Consider the following 14065-nt stretch of genomic DNA (forward strand, 5'->3'; position numbering starts at 1 on the left):
CCTAGCAACACAGCATCCATCGGGGTAGCAACTGCTCACCAATTCATTCATCCCTTCAACAGACATTGACTGAGCTGCTCCCACGCCTGGGATATGCAGAGACTCAAAAAAGATGTGTTGCATGAATGAATGAAGATACAGGGATGAATGAGGCCCCAAAGGAGGTCATACTCTGAGCAGGAGAAAAAGATTTTTAAAAAGAGTTGAAATACAGGTCATAATAGACGTGAGTGTGCATATGTAAATTCCAAAGAGGAAGCCCCTGTCCTGTTTAGGGAAGTCAGAGAAAGAAGGGGGGATAGTTCAGTTAGGTCTCGAGAGGGGAGCAGGAGTTTGTTAGGACAGGAAGAAGGAACAGGAGAAACCACGTTCCAGGACAAAGGAACAGGAAAGCAAAGGCCTCGAAGTATGGAGCTGCATGATATGTCTGGGGACATAGGCAAGGTCAATATCAGCAGAGCAGAGAGTGTACCAAGATTCCTAAAATCTATATCCACAAAGGTTCAAGCCAGTCTCAAAGTTCAGGCAGCAACATCAGAGTTCTTTTTTGATAGCGTTCAAGCACGCATTTCTTCATGGCCCATTCTGGACGGCCCTGGTCAGTAGAATGTTTGCAGAATAAAGCTGAAGATGGAACAGAGACAGGAAGGGAGAACAGGAGCCATCTACATGCTAGCCATGGCCACAATGCTGTTTCAGTGGTTCCTGAACATTTTCTCACTTGTCCTCTCAAGGTTGTTGCCTGGCCCACAGGACTAGGAGGTGGCCACTTCCTGTAGTTACTGGGAGGACTAGGAGCACAAGGGGTGGTTGTGATGGAGGACCTGCAAGCCTGGAGGAGGGGCCAATGGAGCTGGGACCTAGACTTCTGAGGAAGCTGTGTGTGACAGCACTGCCATCGCCCCTCGTGTTTCCTTGAAGCACTGACTGTTCCTGTGCACCCCAAGGCTTCCTACTGCCAGCACTCAGGATTCTCTGCCCGAAGGACTTTCTCTGGCCACAGGAACATGCTCAGCCTGAACGTGAGCCGAATGGAAGTGGCAGGAAGTTAACACCCCCAGGAGCAGCCCTCAAATGATGGGACGTGGAAGTTAGCGGATAAACACAAAGCTTCCTTCCTCTTAGGGTAGAACAATCCTGAGGAGTGCTCTGCACACCTCCTGGAGGGAGTCTGAGCTGGAGTCCTGGTTGCCCACAGTGGTAACTGCTCATTAATGTGCCCTGTGTACCAACCACACCCTGTGCATCAGCTGCCTTACCTTTCCTGTCTCACTTTCCCACTGCTCTACTAGGCCTTCCTGGGATCATTCTCACAATAAGCTACCTGCTCTCAAATCCTTGCCTAAGGATCTGCACTTGATGGAATCCAAAACAAGGTGTTACCAGAAGTGGTTCCAGGAAGTAAGCTCTCAGAAAGGGATTTTGGAATTGGATCATTTGCCAGCCAGATGGCAACAAGGACCCTGTTAGTGATATTAAGTAGGATGGAGATAACCCCAAGCATGCTTTACCAGCACCATTACTAAGACTCTCAGCTTTGACAGCTTGGGATGGGGTACAGGTGGGAGAAGTGCACTGGAGTCTGCAACAACTCACTCCATCACTTAAAAAATATGAGGATAAGGGTTGTTATAAGGATTGCAGAGCTAGTTAAACATTTTAACTGCCATAAAAGCCCAGAAGGAAGAAAATAACAGGCTCAAATCAGTCAATTCTCAATTCAGAACACCGTGTGAAAGCCAGAAAGTTTCCATGGTGGTGTCTAAAGAGAACCTCATCTCCTGTAGCCAGAGGACAGACAGTGCTGAAAATCAGGCCCAAGATTTTATTCCAGGGTTACAAGGAGACTGAATTCACAGCCCCAGCCATTCTCCTCTGCTAGATACTGGAAAGGGAAGGAGGGGGGCCAGGTGGCCTGGATGTGACATTTGAGTATAGGCAGCGGAGAATTTTCAATACCAAGATTCACCTTAACGATCTGGGACAGCAGAAGTGGCCTCTCCCCTTCACTGGGGAAAGCAGCCTCCCTTAGTGGAGACCATGCGAAGGCCTCATCAGAGGCAGCTGTCTTGCACAATGATACTTGCCCTCCTTGAGATCTGCCCTTTCCTGCCCTCAAGGCTTCTAGATCAAAAACTAGGGTCAATTCTTACCAAAAGAGCTTTAGGACCTGAGTAATATGTTCCAGCAGGAACGAGGGGAACATGCCTGGGAATGGATCCTGAGAGTGATGGACCCGGGATTATAAGGCTGGAGTGGGGAGAATTTATAGATGTGGGGGAACCCTCTCATGATTCAGGATTCAATATTCTGGTAAGGAAGTCTGGAGTCACTTCTGATTCCCTCTGGAATGGCCCTTCGAGCTTGGAAACAATGATATCCTACAGAAAATTTAATGGAAATGCTGGACTTGCCTTGGCAGCGTGTGGTGAAAAAGCTGAGAGAGGTGAGAATGTTAGGATGGATTTATTATGTAAAACCAGAGAACTTGCCAGCTGACCACCATCTCTAGAAGACGCTGTCTTCATGAAAGCAGTATGGAATGCACCAGTGAGGGGTCAACATTGTTGAGAAACTCAATGGTAACCCTCCTCTGTGGATGGGCCAGGGTTACGTAAAGTTGCAGCTATGGACCTGGGCTCCCTTGTGCCAATATAGATGATAGGATTCTGAAATACTAGAGGCCAGGTGGTAACACTTAACCGTCAGAGACAAGGTAAACACAATGACTGTAACGGGGAACAAAACTGGAATGGCACTCAGGTGGCCTTTAATACAGAGGTCTGTGGTGAGGGTTTTGGCAGATGCTGATGTCAGCCATTAAACTAGAAAACCTCAATCTCTCACTTATTTGGCAGACATGAGCTGGTTCTTAAACCCAGACCCGTCAAATGAAGGGGAGGCCAAGTCCCCTTGAGGAAGGACTCTGTAATGCCACAACAATAGAGGTTCCCCAACTTCTCCAAAATGACTTTTAGTCATTTACCAGAGTAAATGTACACTACAGAACAGAAGAATACCCAGATCTTTTGAGAGATGTTAGATACAGGTCTGAGTTGCCACTGATACAAGGAGACCCAAATGCCTTCATGGCCTTGTTAGGGGATGCTGGTGATAAACGGAGTCATGGTCCTCTGGTCATTTCCCAAATCTTTGAGTGAGTAATCAGAATGGATATACTTAGCCAGCAGAATCCACACATTTATTCCTTGACTTAAAAGTAAGAACCGTTATGGGTAGAAAGGCCAAGTAGAAGCTCCTGAAACTATCTGAGTCCTTCCCTCAGCCAACATAGTAAATCAGAAGCATTCCTGCATCCTAGATGGAATGGTAGAGATTAGCATCCTGTTGAACTCACTGGTATCTATATCCCTTGCAAAGGCCAGACAGATCGTGGTAGATGACAGTGGACTACCACAACTTAACCAAACAGTAGTCCTAATCACAGCCACTGTGCCAGATGTAGTATCTTTACTGTAATAAAGCAACACAGCCTCTGGCACTTGGTACGCAGCTACTGACCCGGCAAGTGCATTCTTCTCAATGGCTACCAGGAAGGAGGAGCAAAGCAGACTGCATTCACCTGCGAGGAACAGCAGGCCACATTCGTAGTCTTACCCTAGGGCTAAGTTAACACTCTCACTTTCTATCACAATATAGAATCTTGATGGGGGGCCGGCCCCCGTGGCCGAGTGGTTAAGTTCGCGCACTCTCCTGTGGCGGCCCAGGGTTTTGCTGGTTCGGATCCTGGGCACAGACATGGCACCGCTCGTCAGGCCATGTTGAGGTGGCGTCCCACATGCCACAACTAGAAGGACCTGCAACTAAGATATACAACTATGTACCAGGGAGGATTTGGGGAGATAAAGCAGAAAAAAAAAAAGATTGGCAACAATTGTTAGCTCAGGTGCCAAGCTTTAGGAAAAAAAAAACAAAGAATCTTGATGGACTTGACACCGATCCTGCCACATGTCACAACATCTTGAAGCTGCTGTTTTGATAGAACGTTAGCATGGTCTCTAAAAGGCACAGCTGTGGTGCAGAGCTGTGACAACTCTCTGTATCAGGTCTGTAACTGCTCACAAGGCACTGGTTAGTATCTATTAATTCCTTCTTCCACTTCCCACTTTGTTTCTTTTGCCCTGAGCCAGGACTTCAGCAGGTTAGGGTTCTTTACCTGGTAGAGTGCCCAAAAACTTCATTTCTAAAGGGTCTGAATTCTCAGCGGTCCTGTTTTGTTGGGGTTGCTCAAATTTCCCATGAACTTTTACTATTGGACATGGAAGTAACAAGAGGTGCCGCACAGATTCCTCCGGGTTCCAGACACAGTTTTGCTGTCTCCATTGTAAGCAACAATTTGACTTGGTTAATTGGGGTGAATCATCCCAGCCAGTAGAGTATCCTCTTTCTTCACCAATTGGAAAGTGCAACATGTCCAGGTTCCAATTCAACGGAAGCATAGCTGTGTCCCCCAATATTAGGAAATATTCCTCCCTTGGGAACTAAGACCACCCGTCAAGCTTAAAGGTGTCAGAGCAGGAATTCAAAGTAGATGTAGCAGTGAGAGGAGCTACTCCTATTCCAGACCTTCAACCAGCATCATATACTGATCACTGGTTCAAAGCATTGTCTGAGACAGACGCCTTCTTTTCAGGGTCTTTTTCTCAACTGGTGCCAGAACAGCATATTCAGTAGGTCATTCCACCATTCTTTCAGGTCAGATGCTTCCACATGATGGGGTACATAATAATATTAGTGAATTCTAGGCACACATGCTCACAGCTGCAATTCTTTTGCTAAGAAATTATTTCCTTGATCAGAAGCATTGTTGTGTTGAATACCATGAAAGTGCAAAAGGCATTCCAAAAGACTATGGATGGGGACACTAGCAGAAGCATTGCTGGCAGGAAAGGCAAATCCTATCCAGAAAGCATATTCATTCTAGTGAGGGCAAATTGCTCTCCCCTCCATGATGAAAGGGATCCAGTGTAATCAACTTACTGACAAGTGGCTGGCTGGTCCCCGTGGGGATGATGGCAAATTGCGGGGTAGTCAGTGTGGGCCTCTGTTGTCAGAAGGTTAAACACTCAGGAATGGCAGTAGCCAGGTCAGCTTGATGAGGGGATGTCCTTGTTGGTTGGTCCATGCATATCCTCCATTGCTGCCACATGGACCCACTGAACAAGCACCAGGTGGCTGAGGAAAGAGGCTGACAGCCACAGAATGTGTCATTTTGTCCACTTGGTTATTAAGAGCCTCCTCTGCAACAGATGTCCTTTGAAGAACATCCACACGGGACACAGATATGTCCACACTGTGCCCATTCTGAAGGGTCCATCCATATACCTCTACCCCAGATTTCCTGTCACCCATCTTCCAGTCCTATTCCTTCAAGTTTCTGTTAGCCACTGCCCCTAACTCTAATTTCAGGTCATCTCTAAGTCTAAGTTCAGGTCATGTGGACAATTAAGTATTCTGCTCCAAGTGTTCCCTCTTGGGAGGATTTCTCTACACCACTGTTTTTCAAGAATACTCATGATTAGGGTTGCAATGCTGATGGGGTGACAGGTGAAAGTTGGATGGGGCACTTTATAATGGAAGGATCGGGCTGAAAACACCTATCAAGTCACAAAGAGAGACAACCGGACTTTATACGATGCAATGGCAAGTTCACAGCACTATTATAAGGATGCCATTGGCAAAAGCCAGAATGTGAGAAATTCTAAAAGACAAATGATGCGGTTTCTCAAAAAAATTTTTTAAAGGAGAGGAAATGTTTTAGATTAAAAGAGCCTTAAGAGACATACCAACCAAAAGCCATACATGGTTCGGATCGTGATTGTAACAAACCAATTACTTTTTTAAAAAAATCATTTATGGGACAGTCAAGAAAATGTGAACACTGATGACTGGATATTAGATGATATTAAGGAATTATTAATTATTTTAGGTGTGATAATTATGTTGTGGTTATGTTAAAAAACAAAGTTCTTGACTATTAAGAATGAATCCTTATGTGTTAGAGATACATACTGAAGTCTATTTATGATTGAAATAGAATGAATTCTGAGATCTGCTTTAAAATAACCAGGCAAGCATAGATGAAACAAAATTGGCTGTTGACAATCATTGAAATCAGATGATAGGTATGGGTTCATTACATTATTCTCTCTCCTTGTGTGTAAACTTTACATTTTCTGTATTAAAGAGTTGTTTTTGTTTGTTTTGCTTTTTAATGTGCCTTGACCTCATGCCCTCTATGGCCTCATTCCTCTAGTTTCTCTTCACATCAAAATTTCTTCAAAGATTAGTCCATCACTTCCTCACCCCTGTTCTCTCCTCAACTCTCTGATTTGGTTTTCTGCTGTCACTTCTTTGAAATTGCTCTTGCCAAGGTCACCAAGGGTGTCCAGGTTACTAAATCCAACGGTCACTTTTTTGGTCCTCCTCTTCCCTGACCTCTCAGAGGCATTTCACACTGTTGACCCCTCCCTCTTTCTTGGAACACTTTCTTCCCTTGGCTCCTGGGAGATCACACTCACCTGGTTTCTCTCTAACCTCACTGGCCACTATCTACACCAGCTCCAGTCCCGTGATTTTGAATACACTACACACTCTCAACCCTCAGATCTATATCTCTAGTCCTGCTCTCATCTCTGAGAATTCCCCTTAAACCCCTACCTTTGCGACATCTCTACTTGGATATCTACATGGCAGCTCGGAGGTGACATGGCCAAACCCTATTTTGATTTCTCCCATTCTCTCATATCTGCTCTTTGCCCAGTCTTCCCCATCGCTGTTAAAAGCACTGCTGTCCACCCAGTTTCTCATCCTTGAAGCCTCTCTTTCCCTCAAACCCCCTGTCCAACCCATCAGCAAATCTGGTCACTTCTACCTTCACCCAGTGCCCTGAATCTCACCTCTCACCAGCTCACTGGCTCCTCTCTGCCCAAGCTTTCACCTGGGCAACCTGATGTCCCAGAAACATTGCTAGTGCTTTCATCTATCATTTCAGTCTTTCCACTCCTTTCACTGTTTTTATCTCTTTTATCTCCATCTCCACTCCTTAACATTTTAATCTACTTAGCTTAAAATTTTTTTTCTAAACAAACAACGGGCTTTTCATCAAAACCCAGTAATCGTTTCAAGGGGCACAACTGAAACATCACTTGATTCCATGGATTTGTTTCACAATAATAGGGAGGGGCGGTGCGTGGGGAGTGAGGGATAGACAAAACCAGATTGTCCTGAGTTGATACTAAGTGATGCGCACCTGGGGGCTCATTTTACCGTCTTGATTTTCATTCATGTTAAAGATTCTCCATAATAAAATCAATCAGAAAACCCAAGACTACCAACTTCTCTGTAACTGACTTCATGGACAAGAACTCGTTCATCGGGCTCTTAAAGTCAGACCTAGTTCCTGTGATCTACAACAGCGACAATTTAGTGAGGGCTTACTGTTATTAACAACGATTAGCGCGGCACTGATAACTCATCATTCCTGAGCTCCAGCACGGCAGGGACCAGGGGTGTTTCTAGCTGGATCACCACTGCAGCTCCCGCGCCCAGGACACCTTTGTGGAAGCCGGGCGAGAACGCAGCCCGCCGGCCTGAGCTCCACCCCCGGCAGAGGCCCTGCACGTGCGGCCGCGGGGACTCGGGCGCCTCCCTCCCCTGCCCCCACTGCGGGCACGTGACCCGCCGTCCTGCGGCCGGATCAGGACTGTTTCCGCGGTTTGGCGAAGAGGATCAGCGAAGGTTCAGAGTAGACGTTCAGATAGCGCCCTGGGGTTTGGGTGGATGGGCCTCCGGGATCCCGAGTCTAAGCGCTAACAAAGGTTAGAAAGAGAAGAGCCCGGGGGCGAGGGGGCCCACCCTGCCCCGGCTTGGGAGGACAGGTGCCGCCTGGGGGGCCGCCCCCACGACCTGGACCTCGGCCCCCAGGACGCGAGCGCGGCGGGGACGGCCCAGCGCGCCGGGCCAGGTGTCTGGGCGTGGCCGGACGGAGCCGGCCCGGCCGCCCCAACTCTCCTACCTGCGGAAGTCCCCTGGGCGCCGGCCGGGCCAGCGGGCGGGCTGCGGAGGGGGAGCCGCCCCCCCCCCCCCCCCCCGGTGCCCCGGGCGGGGCGGGCGGGCGCCAGGACCCGCGAGCTACGTGCGCAAACCCACGCCTCCCACCCCGAGCCGATGCCTTTGTGTCTCCGGGTCCCGGGGAACGAAACCACTTCGGTTTTGCTTTCCCCATCGCGTTCCCTTTGCAATTCCGCCCCCACGCCCGGCTCTCGGCGGGGCAGACGCCCTGGGAGTCCGGAGAAAAGCCTTCTTCGTTTAAAAACAAACGCGTCCCAAGCTGGGCTGCGGGACCGTCCCCTTTACGCGCCGCCTCCAGAAATGGCGCCGGGGTCCCGACACCCCGTGTCACCCACAGGAGACAGGTGGGACCGTGGGGGCCTGACTGCAAAGCAAAGTGGGCAGAAGGCTGGTGTGTGCTGGTGGCCGGGGAGCCCGCGGCCCTTGCGGACATTTCAGAGCTGGGCCCTGGCCGCAGCGTGGAAGGCAGAGGACTCCGGCAGGGGCTGGGGTTGCCAGGGTGGCCACTGCAAGGGAACCCCGCAAAGCAGAAGGCCGGGTGCCGGAGACCTGGGTTGGAAGGCTGAGTCTTTTATTCCTTCCAACCACAGAACGGATGCTCCTCCCCCACCTCACTATTCAGGGAATGGGGCCGAAGGTACAGGGACAGAATGGGCGGGATTCTGTCTTAGGGGCAGGCGGCGCTTGCACAGGATCTGTGTGACCTCAGCAGGTCGCCGCACTGAGCCTTAGTTTCCTGGTCTGTGTAATGGGAATGGCAGTTTAAAATAGAGCATTTGTGCTGGGCACCTGCAGGGCTCAGCAAAACATCCCTCGCCTCCTTTCTCCCGAGGGAAATGCACACACAAACCTACCACAAGTGCCATAATACACCTCAATATGGGACAAAGCCAGTCACATGGGTTTCCGCTCTTTCCTCCCATGAGATGTTTTGAAGCTTTTGGTCCCAAGTCTGTGCTGCCAGGAGGCTGCAGTGATGAAGGCAGCAGGCTGGGCCTGGAGAACCCAATAGAAGGCAGCATGCCTGGGGCTGTATCCTGTCCTGGGTCCTTCTGTGTGTCAGGGCCCAGGATCTGCAGGTAGTGCCTACACACGGAGTTTTTGCTCTCTATGTTTTTAAAAAGGCCAGGTGGCCTGAACTGTGTTGGTGCTCCTTCTAAACGATGGCAAAATACTCAGTGTAATCTCTGAGAAGCTAGACTGCGACCCTTCAGTAAGTAGACTGAGAGATCCTTCTTCTTGACACCTCTGCGTTATGCAGAGTTCCGGAGGGCTCCCCTTTTCTCCCCAACTTTCCTAAGTCCTGTGGTGCTCAGTGCCTGATGGCTTCATCTGTCCCTCAGTCAGCTCCAGCACTTGTGGTTTCCTCCACCCTGTTCAGGGCCCTCCCCGGCTGTGGGGAGGGAACAAGGGTGTTCAGTAGGTGAGTACTGAGTGAATGGAGGAAGTCTTCTGTCTCCCCTGAGTGTTCCCCGGGGAGCAAAAACAAATTAATAATCCCTGTTACCACTTACTGTCTGTGCTGTGCCAGGTTCTATGCCAAGTGCCAAGTTCATGCTCTCATATAAGGGGGGCATAGACAGGTCACTCGGGCGGTTCAGTCAAGCCCAGGCTGGCCCCTCATGTTGGATGGACTCAGGGCAGTGGGACTCCCACCCTCTCCTCCTAGGCTGTACAACTCCAGGGGCAGCTGAGTGGCCTGGGATTCCAGGTGCGGAGGCTGGAGTGAGCACAGGGGCCTAGGCTGTCATTCTGGAAGCTTGCAGGACCGTGAGCTCAGCCAGGGTCCAGGTCCTATCAATTCTAGCACTAAATCCATCCAGGTCTCACCATTTGTCCCCAGATCACCACGCTGAGCCTCACCCCTGCAACTGCCAGCTTTCCTTTTAAAATTCTTCCCTACCTGGCATCTTCCAAAAAAAGCAAATTCCCTCCTTAAATCCCCCGAGGAGCAGGCCCTTTGCTCTCTGAATAAAGTCTACACCCCTTCAGGCGGCTTATAAGACTCTGGGCCACATTGTTAGCCTGTTCTCCAGCCACTCCACTGCGGGCTTTCAGATGTGGCCAAACCAAACAGTTCTCACTTCCTCGCCTGGCCGCAGCTGGGCCCTCCACCTGGGGTAACCACTGTCCACATCTGCCTCCCGAGGCAGGGCCGAATGACCTGGATGCTGCCAGATCACAGCTGCCTGTTCACTCTTCTGGTTCCTCTGCAAGGACTGTGACCCTCCTGAGGGCAGGACTGTCTTACAACACATGGACTTCCTGACGTGCAGCACAGCATATATTGAGCGAGTTGAATGAATGAATGAAAAAATAAATGAATGAAGGGGCTGCAAATTGGACCAGCTTATCCCTGTGGGCTCCAGGGAGTTTCCAAGATGCACTGCAAGGAAATCATCATAATGTGGTTGCATGTCCACCCAACATTAACAGAGAAGACCGATGGCAAATCTAGGGTGGGAGCTGTGCTGGCCACACGAGGGTCCGGGAGGCCCCTGGACTTGTCACAGGGAGCTGCTGAAGCCCGTGTGAGAAGGCCTGCCTTCCCCTTCTCAGACCACCTCAGGCCAGCTCTGTTGACTGTCCCAGAAAACTGTCCTGCACCTCACTGTGGCATCACTGTGTAAGAACACCTGTGGGTTTCCTGTCAAACTTTTCTGCAGAGGACAGGCGAGAAGCTGAGGCAACTTAATATTAGCTAACGTTTACCACATGCCAGGTGTGTGCTAAGGGCTTTCCACATAGAATCTCATTTAATCCTCACATTCCCATTTTACAGTTGAGGAAAATGAGGCACAGAGAAGTTCAGTAACTTGTGAGGATAGAGTGTCAGGGTCAGAGCTGGGATTTGAACACAAGTTGTCCCACCCCACTATGATTTGAATTTAGATACACAGGCGGGCCTTTTCTTGGCCCCCTGGCTTGCAGAGGCCATGGGCCACCTGGTGATATGCTGGCCTTCCTTCGCTCTCAGTGTGGTTTAGAAGCAGAGTCTGAGGGAACCTGCAAAAGCGACCTTGTTACCATGGCAACAGCACTGTCGCTGCCGCTGCGATTTTGAAGGCAGACTGTCTGTGTGACCTGCACACCCCCAAGGTGGCCCCACCTTCTGGGATTCTGGGGAGGTGCATGAAGCCAGCCAAACTGGGCGGGCCCAGGGGTAAGGGGCCCCAGACCAGGCCCAGGGCCCTATTGCCATCACACTGAGGCGACTTCCAAAATACAAAGCGTGCAGAACAATGCCCATCATGGAACAATTGCTCTTCTACTCAAAACCTTCAGTCGTTTCAAATAGTCTGCCATGCTGGCGTGTTACTCCTTTGGGACAAATAGAATGTGGACTGGCCATCATGTGTTTTTTTCCCCATTAGAAACAACCACCTAGTGCTCACTTCGGCAGCACATACACTAAAACCGGAATGCTGCGGAGAAGATTAGCACGGCCCCTGTGCAAGGATGACACGCAAATTCGTGAAGAGTTCCATATTTTGTGCACTGCCTGCACCTTCTGCCACCCTTGGCTGATCAGCTCAGAAAAAAATGATGAGTTAAAGCACAATGTGTGGCACTCAAAAGTGAAATTGTGATTTTTCACCATAAAAATAAGTAAATTTAAAAAAATTTTTTTAAACAAAACAAAACCACCAACCACCTAAATTCTACCTGTGCAGATCCTGTCCCATCTGGGCTGGTTTCTCTCCCCTACTTACCACTGACCTCCACCAACCCGGTGCAGACCTACTTTAATTTTCACCTTGACCACTGTAATAACTTCACTGTTCTCCCACTGCAAACATCCATTTGCTCAGTAACTACTTCTTCAACCTCTCGCTCTTAGCTGGAGGCTGGGCTAGGAGCTGGGGACTCAAGAAGGAGCAAAACAGCCCTGCCCTGCCTCCTGGAGTTGTCAGTCTAGCAGGAAATGCACAAGAAATAAGCCATTGTCAAACCTAGTAATGCTGAGTGTAAAGATGTGGGGAGCTCAAGTGTCTCTGAAATGCCTAGGACAAAGGTGAGCTGAGAAAGGGATAAAGTAGGGGACAAAGAGATGAGAGAAGAAGTTTGAGGGCTGGGCAGGGCTGGAGCCTGGAGGGCACGGTATACACGAGTCTGCAGGCAGTGAATGCAGGGCCCACTGAGGGCAACAGAAACAGACAAAAACTTTGTCCAGGTTCCCACCTGGCTGCGCCACCACAGGGTTGACCAGGATAGCCCTGGGACCCGACAGCACACTCCAGCCTCGGTCTCCTTTGTAAAAACATAGGACGTGGTGAGATGGTCTTTCAAGCCTTTCAGCAATTTTAAAGCCGAGAGAAAGGCCAGGTTTGCAACACAGCAAGTTTTCTCCTGCTGGAGAAAGGCTGCCCCAGGCCTCCCTCGATTCTTCTCCCTAATCTGTCCCTGGGTAACTGAGGTTACAATAAAGGACCCCACCCCCTACCCATTAACTTGGAAAGCTGGACTTTTTTTTTTCAAAGTAAATTGGAAGATTAATGTATAATGGAATAGAGTTTTCAAATGTCAAGTCACTAGAACACTGGACATAATTTAATAAAAGGTAGAGAACTGAAAAAAAATCTGGTCCTACATTGGAGCATTACAGCCAAGTGCATATGGGTGAGCTACATCTGTACATACCAACCAGAAGCCGTCTCTAAAACAGAATTGAGTAGAAGGTTTCAGGATGGCCTGTGGAGTAGGATCCCATACTTTAAAGGGCTCAGTTTTTGTTTTCATCTGTAAAATGAGGATAAACAATTGTACAACCTTACAAGTTAGTTGTAAGGATTAAATGAGTTTGTGCTCACACAAGTGTTCAGAACAACACCCGTCACATAGTAACGGCTCACTAAGTGTTAGGCATTATTACTGTCCTCGTATAAAACTATTTTGGAAATGGATGGAAGTAGATACGCCACAATCGTAACAGCGCTTGGTGGCCCAGACATTATAAGCAAGTAAACACTCACACAAATACATAATTATAAATTATGATAAAAGCAAAGAAGAAAAAGGAAACTGAAGGACAAATGTGGGCGTCAGCAAGTAAAGGGGGAAGGGGCAAGCTTTGGGGACCTCCCACCACTCACGGTTAGTCAGTGCTCAGGAATTAGGAGGGATGAGACAACGCTGAAGGGAAAATGGTTATTAAAAAGAAGCTGAGAACTGGACATCGTTGGGCGGCATCTACGCTTCTTCAGAAGAGTAGATGGACTCTTCCCCCAAATGCAAGTCCCAAAGTATCATTTCTAGGCTTAAAACCCCTCTGTGGCTCTCTGTCCTGGGAATAAAGACCACATCCCTGCCCCATCTCTCTGATGCCTGGCCTTTGCTGCCCAGCTTTTCAAGGGAAAACTCCTCTGTACAGGAGTACAGGAATATTCCTTTGGCCCAGACAGCTTGTCCTCAGGCCACACCTCCTCCCCCCTTCTCCCTTGACTCACCTTAAAGTTACCACTCTCTGATACCGACCTTCTCTGTGCCTTCCTAGCACTTACTCTGTGTGGAATTAGACATTCACTCATTGAACTTGCTCATAGCTCCCTGGTGATTGCAGGGGCTGTTTTGTTTTGTTTGCCTCGCTCCTCTTCTCCTGTCTCCAGGGCCTGGTACATGGGAGGCACCAGACACACACAAAGTGCTGAGGTTCCATGTCCCGGCCATCCAGGCCATCCACAATCCCCTTTGAGTGACCTGTTCCCTCTCACCTGTTTCCTGAAAGACTTTCTCTCCCTCACACGCCTCTATTCACCTAACACCTGAATAACCTTGAACTCTAGATCTAGAGGCTGCCTCTTCTGAGAAGCCCTTCCTGACCACTCCTCTGGGTTTTCACACTGTGTTGTAATTGTCCCCCTCCAATAGTCACACTGTAGTGCCTTCTGCTTCTCCTGGAGCTTAGATTCCAGTAGAAGGAGACAGAAAAGGAAAAATCAAATAAGAAAAAATATATAGTGCTATGGGGAGA

General features: G+C 49.1%; 1 non-coding gene across 1 annotated transcript; it reads left to right on the forward strand.

Moving 5' to 3' along the window:
* Positions 1–11481: 11481 nt before the first annotated feature.
* Positions 11482–11588, forward strand: LOC123283579 (U6 spliceosomal RNA). Its single transcript, XR_006524262.1, has one exon. It is a non-coding gene; the product is annotated as a U6 spliceosomal RNA (small nuclear RNA).
* Positions 11589–14065: the final 2477 nt, after the last annotated feature.

This window comes from Equus asinus, chromosome 4 (assembly GCF_041296235.1).
Source record: "Equus asinus isolate D_3611 breed Donkey chromosome 4, EquAss-T2T_v2, whole genome shotgun sequence".
In the NCBI taxonomy this organism is placed as follows: Eukaryota; Metazoa; Chordata; class Mammalia; order Perissodactyla; family Equidae; genus Equus; species Equus asinus.